The sequence below is a fragment of the Pempheris klunzingeri genome, chromosome 12 (genome assembly GCF_042242105.1).
Source record: "Pempheris klunzingeri isolate RE-2024b chromosome 12, fPemKlu1.hap1, whole genome shotgun sequence".
Classification (NCBI taxonomy): domain Eukaryota; kingdom Metazoa; phylum Chordata; class Actinopteri; order Acropomatiformes; family Pempheridae; genus Pempheris; species Pempheris klunzingeri.
The window spans coordinates 5,320,954-5,330,620 of record NC_092023.1 but is presented as its reverse complement, the minus strand read 5'-3'; the positions used below and the strand labels follow the sequence as shown (position 1 = coordinate 5,330,620).

Sequence of the window (9,667 nt, the reverse complement as noted above, 5' to 3'; positions counted from 1 at the left end):
TGTCTTTGCCTCCCTCGCTTGGAGGATCAGAGGGAGAGTAGCATTTTGCTGCTGCTCTGCTCTGCTTTTCATGGCTCTGATGTTGTCTGCCACCAAATCCCGGCTGAATAAAAGTCAGAAATTGAAGCAGCAAATCATGTTTTATGTATGTGTGCTTACACAATGAAAGCAGGCTAGAAAGTGGGCCAAGCATCACACAGGGCATATTATGGCAACAAAGCAGCTTTCCACTTTCTTGGAAAAACGACAGCGGCAGCCGGCAAAGTGCGGGGCACGAAGTACAATACACAGTGCTCTGTTAATGAAAGAGAAAATGGAAAGAGATACATAGAAACTGCATTACCTGACTGCTCTATTCCCGGGAAGTGTTTTACTATTCCATTTCTTTCTATTGTGCTGTAGAAAGTGTGCTGTTGACTTGTCAGCTCCATTATGTAATAGATATGTCTAGGGATGAGCAACATGACAATAGATCCTGTGAGATGATAGAAATTTGTCAACCGTCAGAGATTTTTCAGGTCACTATCACTTAAGTGTCTGTAGTTATTTCAGATTAGGCTGTTTTAACTACTATTGTTTTCATTATCAACTCCTTAGTGATGATTTTCTTGATTATCGATCAACGTTTTGATTCATAAAATGGCAGAAAAAGTCAATCACAATTTCCCAAAGCCTGCTTGAGTTCTTCAGATTCACACAGCAGATGTGTTTTGCTGTTGCTATGAGGACATTTCCATCCAAAACAAGCTAAATCCTCTGGTCTCCACTTCCACAGATGGTGGGAAGACATGAAGACAGTTGTGAGGATTTTTGCAGGCAACAACAGCTGAATGTATGTGTTTTGCTCGTACCTTCAGCATCTCATTACTAGAGGTAACGTCAGCCACATAGCAATGGCAGACAGGGAGGTGGATTCAGGTTTCAGTGGCGGGACCTTCGCCATGCCGAAGGGCTGGATGAGGTCACATGATCAACACATCCCTGCATATGGCGTCGAACGCAGGGCCAAATCTTATCTTAATTATGTCCCCTTTAATATCAGTGGTTCTTGGACTGTTGGTTGCACAAAACCAGACATCTCAAGATGCCCCCTTTGATTTAAGATGACATTTCCTATTATTTTTGGACATTTTCTAAGCAAAACAATGAAACAGTTAATTAGTTAATTAAGAAAATAATTGGCAGACTAATCAAGATAGATTAGAAAATAATGGTAGCCATTATGATCATATAATGCACTACATAACCACATACAGTGTATTGATATAACAGTATAAAATGACACATACAGTGATAAACTCTACCCATTACTAGATATATCTATGTGTGTTCTTGTGTTCGTCATTCCTTCAGGAGCTGAACGTTTCTCTCTCCTGTTTCATTCTGCAAGAGTCACCTTGGCATAGATTTAGCCACGCCTTCTGTGTGACGGCAGCTACTTTCTCCTTCACCCTCCTTTACTCCTCCCTCATCAGCACAGCTCGGAAACACAGCAGAGACCTGGAGTAACCCAATAACTGTGGCGTTGGAGGCACTGTGATTAACAAAGCGATCCTAGTGCTAACGGGCTCCATAGCCTTAATGACACCCCGAGCTGAAGTTAATACTGAGCTTCCTGTGGGAGTGTGACCCTAAACCACAAAGTCATTGTACTCACACAGAGTGCGGTCCCTGCAGTGAGGACATATGCTGCTGTAGCTATGTAATCTATCTACCCGCGATCTAACGGAGTCATAATCTCTATCTAATCTGCACCCATGGGTTCACATCAGCCCATCATACAGAGTGAGATCACATCTCCTGATTAGAGATGCATGGAAAAGGAGTGTGTGTGTGTGTGCTGATGATCTCCAAGCCCTGCAGAGATCATCACAGGTCGTGTCTTTTGGCCTTAAGGAGGGTTTTATGAAAATTAAAAAATGTAAAGCTGATGGCAATCAGGCCTGGGTCACATATATGTATTTATGTGTGCAAATGTGTGTGTGTGTGTGTGTGTGTGTGTGTGTGCATACAGTACAGCGCATGTGCCTGTGTTGGCAAATCACAGTTTCTATAAGTCTTCCCTTAGTTATCAGACACACTTGCAGCAGGACTGTATGGCTGTCGAGTGGTTGGTTCATCTCCACAGCTATTGGATGGATTTCGATGAAACTTCATAAAGATATTCATGGTTCCCAGAGGATGAATTCTTGTGACTTTGCTGATCATCTGACTTTTCCTCCACCGCCACCATGAGGTTCTCATTTGTGAGTGAAATGTCCCCACAACTACTGTAAGGATTTCCATTAAGTTTATGTCCCCTAGGGCATAAATTGTAATACCTTCAGTGGCTCCCTTAACTAATCTGGCACCATCATTACATTAAAATGTTAATTTGTCCAGTACTTTGGTTTATGACCAAATACCTGATAACTTTCCAGAGTTGTAAAATCATGTTTGTGCCTTTTATCTGTTACTCCAACTGAACTTACAGGTTCGTATTTCATCGTCTCATCGGCACCCCACGTTGTTTTAATTCAGGGCTGTTTTTAATTTGAATCCATTTGTAGGCGGGTGCAGCATCTAAATAGACTTAACTCAGTTATCTCACCAATTCTGCCCCCAACCCTCCCCCGTGTCCCTCAGGGAAGATCTTGACCATCTGTCCTCCTGGGGGCTCCCCGTTGGGACACACTGATGTCTTTACCCCACACTCAGCTTCCGATGATGGGGCTGTGACTCACTGGTGTTCACAGAGACAATTATGAGGCACGTGGCCATCAAATCAGGCCTCAAGCATGATAATCATCTAATGGCAGAAATCCCAGATCCTGATTGCCACTTTAATCAGTCGTACCTTGGCCTAAAGCCTAACTGACCTCCAGATTTCATGGAAATCCATTCGTAAGTTTGTGAGATTTTCTGCTGACAGACACAGAACCAACACAGGCTTTCAGGTAGTGATGCTATTTTAGCTTCTTAAAAACATCTGCTCCATCAAGAAAATTTCAAGAGTAATCAATAATCATCCCTTGTGTGGTCATTTGTCAGAAATTAAATTGATTATATTGATTTTAATTTACAAGGTTATATATTATGTTCTGGTTTCCAAATTAAATTGGCGTTTTTTGTCGCATCTCTATTGCTGCTCGTAAAAAGTTGAGCTTACATTCTTTTCTGCTTTGGTCTGTGTTGTGGTCGATGGGAAAACAAAACACTCTGATGTTTCTCTGCCTTATAATCTGGGGTAGTATCATTAAAATCTAGAAAGATATACCCTCCATTCATACGGGAGCCATATGAGCTTTTCATCCACTGTTGATCAAAGTTTGGCCTGAATAGATGATTTTCTGTGCAGCCAAAACACAATAACATCAAATTCCAGCTGGCACAGTTTGCGTTGACAATAATACCTTTTTTTTATGAAGGGAAATCTGTCAGTGTGACTGTCCATATTCCTACAGTCTGTGTGGCCGTGACAATAGCTGTGAAAGAGCCCACATAGCATCTGTTTGTGGTTCCTAAAGGCAGCTCTGAGGCTCAGCTTGGCAGCCGGGCGATGTGGCAGGACTGACCCCTGCACCGGGACACAAGGGCCAAAATCAATAGTCGTATCGTCTCACTTATCAGACTGTAACAAGCTGACTGATTACCTCATCGGCTGCTTGTGTAGAAACTGGAGAGGCTGTGGGGAAGCAAAGAAGTAAGAAGAGGTGAGATCAGAAGATAAAAAAAGTATAAATGAAAAAGGGGAGGGTGAATTAGATGGATAGAACCCTCCGGTGTAGAAACGGAGGAAAGGAGATTATGTTTTCCGTTGTTGGAAACAATTTTGAGAAGCAAACATTGGACGAAACGATCAAATACACAGATTTAATAGATTATTTCACTCATCTTAAGTCAGAGAAGCAGAGAGATTTGTTTTAACTCCCATAAAACCATGAAAGCACAATTTTAGCTAATTCAGGAAATTATATAATAACCAAATTCAATACGGCACCATGTTCTACCACTTTGTTGGCTCATTTTCTTTTCATAACATCCTCCTTTTTTCTCTTCTCCCCTTTTTAACCTCATTTAGAAGCTGGAAGCGCACACACTGCATACCTTTTATAGATGTTTACTGTGTGAGATGAAAGTTTGTATAAAAAATGCACAGTATTTTTTTTCTTTTCACAGAACTGAACATCATTAGTTGCTTGGTATTTTTCAGTTATATCTGGATGAATGTTCAGGTTGTTTGTTCAAGGCGAGCGAGACTTTAACTCTGGCATAGATGTACCTAATAGTGAGTCTTCAGATAAACTTAACTAAATTCATTAGTTGCACAGAACCGCTTAAGTAGAACAAATTTTCTATGAATTCTGGGTAAATTCAGACTAAAAGACATAATCAATGAACCGTGTTAAACCGCTCCGCTCCCTTCACCACATGGGAAGACTTTTTGCTTCGTGGAAGATTTCACCAATTACAAGGACATTTTAATAATACAAAATCTATGTGAAGTCTCGATGCAGAGCAGACCTGCAGCACAGCTGAGTGTCAACCCTTAAAAAGACTGGCCGAGCGTGGAGGCATGACTCTGGGTCAGGTTAGCAACTTTTTAGGCTTAAAATGAGGCTTTTTAGTGTGTCTTTATTTGGCAGCAAACAGTAGAGAGATGAGGAATGACAACAAAGGTCTCCAGCTGGAGTCAAACAGTTGTAGTTTGCGAACAAAGAAGACAAAGAAGTCACTTGTACTGATGAACCCTCAGAATTATTACCTAAATCTGCAGCTCCTTCAACTTTACGGAGCTTTAGTGAGTTTCAGCTCATTGTTTAGCTGTCTTTACTATTTTGGTTCAGTGTTACAGCTCTCATAGGCAGCTGTGTTCAGTAAAAAAAAAAACTTTGGAAACCTACTGCACCAAATGGCAGACAAAGCAGTTAGAAATTTCCCTCAGGAGTTGGTGGAGACCAAAAACAGAGCTAAAAGAGAGTGAATATAAGACTTTTATATTTGTCAGGTGGCAGAGACGGGATGAGAAATGAATGATGAGGTTGCTCTGTGACTGCTGGATGTGTAAATAAAAAGGTGATAATACATCTGCTGTGTTTACAACTTGTCCGTGCTGCCCCCAAGTGGCCAGAAAAGTCTGCTGTTGCAGGTTTAACGTCACGTAAATGCTGCAAACATCCATGTAATTTTAAGTAAGCAGGTTAATATTAACACTTTGTGTTTTTCCTCACGCCACAGTGCTGGAGAAGAGGCTCGGAGTGGAGCGAGGTCCTGGGATGAGAGCTCTCTGTCATCTCCCTGTCTGCCCTAGACCTCCAGGAGGAGTACACTGGGCGGCACTCTGAGGTAAAGAACCACACAAAAAGAATAAAACACCCTCTGCAGACAAAACCCTTCTCTGACGACGCTGACCTTCAATACTTGCTGACTCAAGCGTCCCCAACTCCTCCTACCTCTCTTGTTCTTTCTCTCTCTCTCTCTCTCCCTCCCTATCGGTGTTGTTCTTTTTCACTCCCGTCTTTCGGGGACGTTGATCACTGGTCTGACTTTTTGGTGTGAGCTCAGTTTGAAGTGACCTGCTGTGGTCACTTTGTCACACAGGCGCACACATAGACATGCACACTCATTTATGGTAATGGATGTCTTGGCCTCTGTCTTTGAAGTGTCCGGTTAGGGATTGGGATTGGAGATGGATGGCAGTTGGAGTGTGTGACACAGGAGGAGGAGGGAGTAGAGGAGGAGATGAGGGGTCGAGAGGTCAGGAATTTGGCGGCTGAGTCCATGTTGTGCCATACGGCTGGGTGACAGCAAAGAAGTCAGGGAAGGTGTGTTTATCTGTTTACCTCTGCTGCAAATCTAATTTTCTCCACACTTCCTATTTCATAAAACTTTTTCATAAAACTTTTTCAGTTTGTTTTGTTTTTCGGCCATGAGCAGCAGCACAACACTGAATGCTGACATTAGCTCCTTATCATTTCTATCAGCACATGGCCTCAAAGTAAAGGGCGGTGTTTGTAAGATATGTGGGGCGATAATACCGTGTGGGCAACACAGCAGCAGCTGTCTTCCTCTCCTCTTTCCACCGTCTCCATTACAGATCTGCTGTCTCCCCTTCTCTCCTTCTTTGCTCTGTCCCAGCCCAGCTGTCCCCTTCCATCATTAGCTGTCCCACAACAATACTCACCGCCTGTTTAGGCAAGGTCACTTTCAAAATACAAAGGAATCAGTATAAGTCCTACTCAATTTGGCTGATACATGCTTCTTACAAGTTAAAGCTGCGCAAATCCTTATTTTTATGTTGACAATGAACAAAATGACTTTGTGTTATATGAAAGGAGGTCGCTTGTTATGTTGAACCCACAGAAATTCTCATTAGACTCTGCAGTTTCTCTGCTCTACGGGGACTAAGATCTTCCAGCCCTGTAAGTGCCACATCACTGTTTTGGTTCAGTGTAACCGCTCTCATCAGCAAAAGCAGGCAGCTGTTATTAGAAGCTGGTGAGAATATTGGCAAATTGAATTTGATTAGCAGCAGAACAATAGCTTGATGTGTCTGAAAACAACAACAAAAAAATGCAAGTGCACTGAAGCTTAACTCATTAAATTATCTGTAATGACTTAAGTTAATATTATTTAATAGTTGCAACAAACATTGATGAAACCTGCTGATTTTAGCTTGTTTGGTGTGTGTGTGTGTGTGTGTGTGTGTGTGTGTGTGTGTGTGTGTGTGTGTGTGTGTGTGTGTGTGTGTGTGTGTGTGTGTGTGTGTGTGTGTGTGTGTGTGTGTGTGTGTGTGTGTGTGTGTGTGTGTGTGTGTGTGTGCTTCATCCGTCTACAAGTCTACTTAATAACCAAGTCAAAACTTCTGGGTGTTAACTTTAATACCACGTTCAGCCTCCCACTCTGTGCTGACGCATATGAGGGTTTAACATGTTACATGGAGCTGATGCTCTCAGTTTGTGAGTTTGAATCACCCGTTCAGAGGCTGAATAGAAACTCTTGCTGACTCACACACACACACACACACACACACACACACACACACACTCACTGTCGCACAAGCACAAAAGACTCAAAAGCTTTCTGGTGTTGTGTATTTTCAACATGGAGAGGTGGGCCGTGTTAATGGCAGTAAAGTGCCAAGTCAGAGACCAGAAGTGACCTCTCTTCTCACTTGTTATACCACAGGGGGACTCAGAGGGAGTTACAGGGAAGTTCCAGTAAAAAGAGAGAGGGCGCACACACACACACACACTCACACACATACACACTAGCACAGATACACACCACACACACACACACACACACACACACACACACTCACACTCTCCTCCTCCAGCATTACTCAGCCCTCCTACTGGTTTTCCATGGAAGCACACAACAATAAACCCAGAGTGGTTTGTCTTGTGTACCACACAGCAGAGCATTGTGTGCGATTTATAAATAGCTAAGTGCTTAAACAATTAGTGAATTAATCGAATGATGACTTGACAGAAAAATGGTTGAACAATCTAATTGATAATCAAATAATCGCTTACAGTCATGCTAAACGATGCTAAAGCTGTGCGAGGCGGCACTTAATGAACGGAGGTGCTTTGAGTTAAATGCCTGCTTACATGCCAACAGTGCTGATGTACAGTAGGTATGTTTACCATCTTAACTAACTTAGTTTTTTGTGTGCCGACATTTGCTAATTAGCACTAAATTTTGCAGGTACTTGGTAATAAGTATCCTAAGCTGCCCTTTTTTTGAAGAGAAACATCCTGTAAAAGTAAAAATCTCTTTGTTCTAACTCTTGACAGCTCGTGTCCACACCGAGGCCCTGACCTGCGATAGAGGTCTCATGTAGTCGTGGCTTCATGTAATGGGATCACAAGCTCAAAGTCTGAGAACCACTGAACCAGATTAAATAATCAATCAAACAAACAAACAATCGTAGAAATTGATCAGCAGATTAACTGAAAGTATTTGCACCCTCCCAGCTTTACCTCCGAAGAAACAGCTCGAACACATTGTGCAAAACAGAAGAAAGAAACATGTGGAGTGTTAAAGCAGAAAGATGAGCAGGAACATGTTATGTAATTACCCCCCTCCCCCCTCTTACCCCCCATCCCCCTGGTAGTGGCTACAACTCCTCATGTGGGCGTTGTTGTTTGATAATTGCACAATATGGTGTAGCTGCACTTTTATTCAGCCAAAGGATAGATGCTGAAAACTGGAGGTAAGAAGAGGTGTTCCCCTGACGCCTCTTGGCCATTCTGCTCTCACACCCACCACAGAGAAAAGTGGATAACAGTTCTAAAAATATTCAATTGCGCAGGATTGCGTTGATGCAGAGAACATGGGCAAAAGAGAAGGGGATGGATGAAGTTCAGGCAAAAAAGAGAAGGGGGAGGAGAGAGCAGCAGAGGAGAGTAGTGTGTGTGTGTGTGCGTGTGTGTGTGTGTGTGTGTGTGTGTGTGTGTGTGTGTGTTAAAAGAGGGAAACTAGAGGCAGGCGGGCTGGCAGACAAAAGTGAGGGAGGGGAGGGAGGAATGAGTAGGAGGAGGAGGAGGGGGAGGCGGTGCTAAGGCAGACAGCAGGGAAGGAAAGCTGAGAAGAGGAACAGTGGAGTGAAGTGAGAAGGGAGAGGAGGAGGGAGGAGGAGGACAGGACAGGACAGGAAAATAAGGGGGCTTCATTTGAAAGTCCTCACGTCGGGATATGAAGTCCTGGTGCGGTGCAGAGGCAACGGGAGGAAGCTGGGGTGTCGTAGAGAAGAGGTAGACGACGGGGGAAAGCTGGAGAGACGGGGCAGAATCTGGACCAACAGAGACTGGAGTGATTTTTACAGTATTGTTTTTCCAAGAGAGACGGAGACAAGTGGAGGCAGCGATGCAGGGCTCTCACTGGGGTGAGTGTAGACTGAGAGAGAGAGAGAGAGAGAGAGAGAGTGTGTGTGCATCTTAAATTGTCCAAACTCAGGCTCTCTTTACCCTGCTCTTTATTCCAGTTTGACTTCGTTTACATGAAGGCAAATTTGCCTGAGGAAACTTTGTATTTGTGAGAGCTTTAAGTCAGTGTGAAGCCACTTAACAGGGTGTCAATTGCGGAAATGCCCATAATGGAAGGTGTGTAACGGAAAGAGTTTGAGACAAAAGTTGCTTGGCAGGCCTGTTCACATGGAAACAGTGATTTTAACAGGACTGGAAACTAGTTCAGGAATGCCAGCGAAGGCCAAAAACTTGGTGACGACCACTAAATTTTGAATGGTCGAATAATGATAAAGAATCCCTGGAAAACTTGGTTTCCAGTCATTTCGCCAGGGATTGATGACAGCTGAATGATTGAGAGTCACTTAACTGGCACTGGCTTTAAGTTAGTTTTCTAAAGTTGTTAGGACCCTGGAGACGTTTTGGCCTGCACGAGCAGGAACAAGCAGACCCTGTAGCTCGGATTTGTTGAGGTGGGATGATGAGTTTTTTGGTGGCCAGGTTTTATAATCCTGGCCCTGGGTGATCTGCTCATTACAGACTGTTACGGTATTGATTCGAAATTGTAGCCTTTAGAAAAGCTGTTGCACCCTGTGGACAGTTGGCCTGAATAAGAGAGGAGGAGGAGGAGGAGGAGGAGGAGGAAGGTGTTATTCAATCTGTCTGCACATACGCTCACATTGAAGACACTGAAGATAAGAAAGAGCATGAGGCAG

At 43.3% G+C, this 9,667-nt stretch overlaps 1 protein-coding gene across 2 annotated transcripts in view; it reads left to right on the top strand.

Moving 5' to 3' along the window:
• The first annotated feature begins 8,757 nt into the window (after window positions 1-8,757).
• LOC139210518 (leucine zipper putative tumor suppressor 2 homolog) overlaps window positions 8,758-9,667 on the top strand; it is a 207,155-nt gene continuing 206,245 nt past the window's right edge. For both annotated transcript variants that reach the window (XR_011585264.1, XM_070840528.1), the window contains exon 1: window positions 8,758-8,872. The gene's annotated coding sequence lies outside the window, so the exon portion shown is untranslated. The remainder of the gene's footprint in view (window positions 8,873-9,667) is intronic.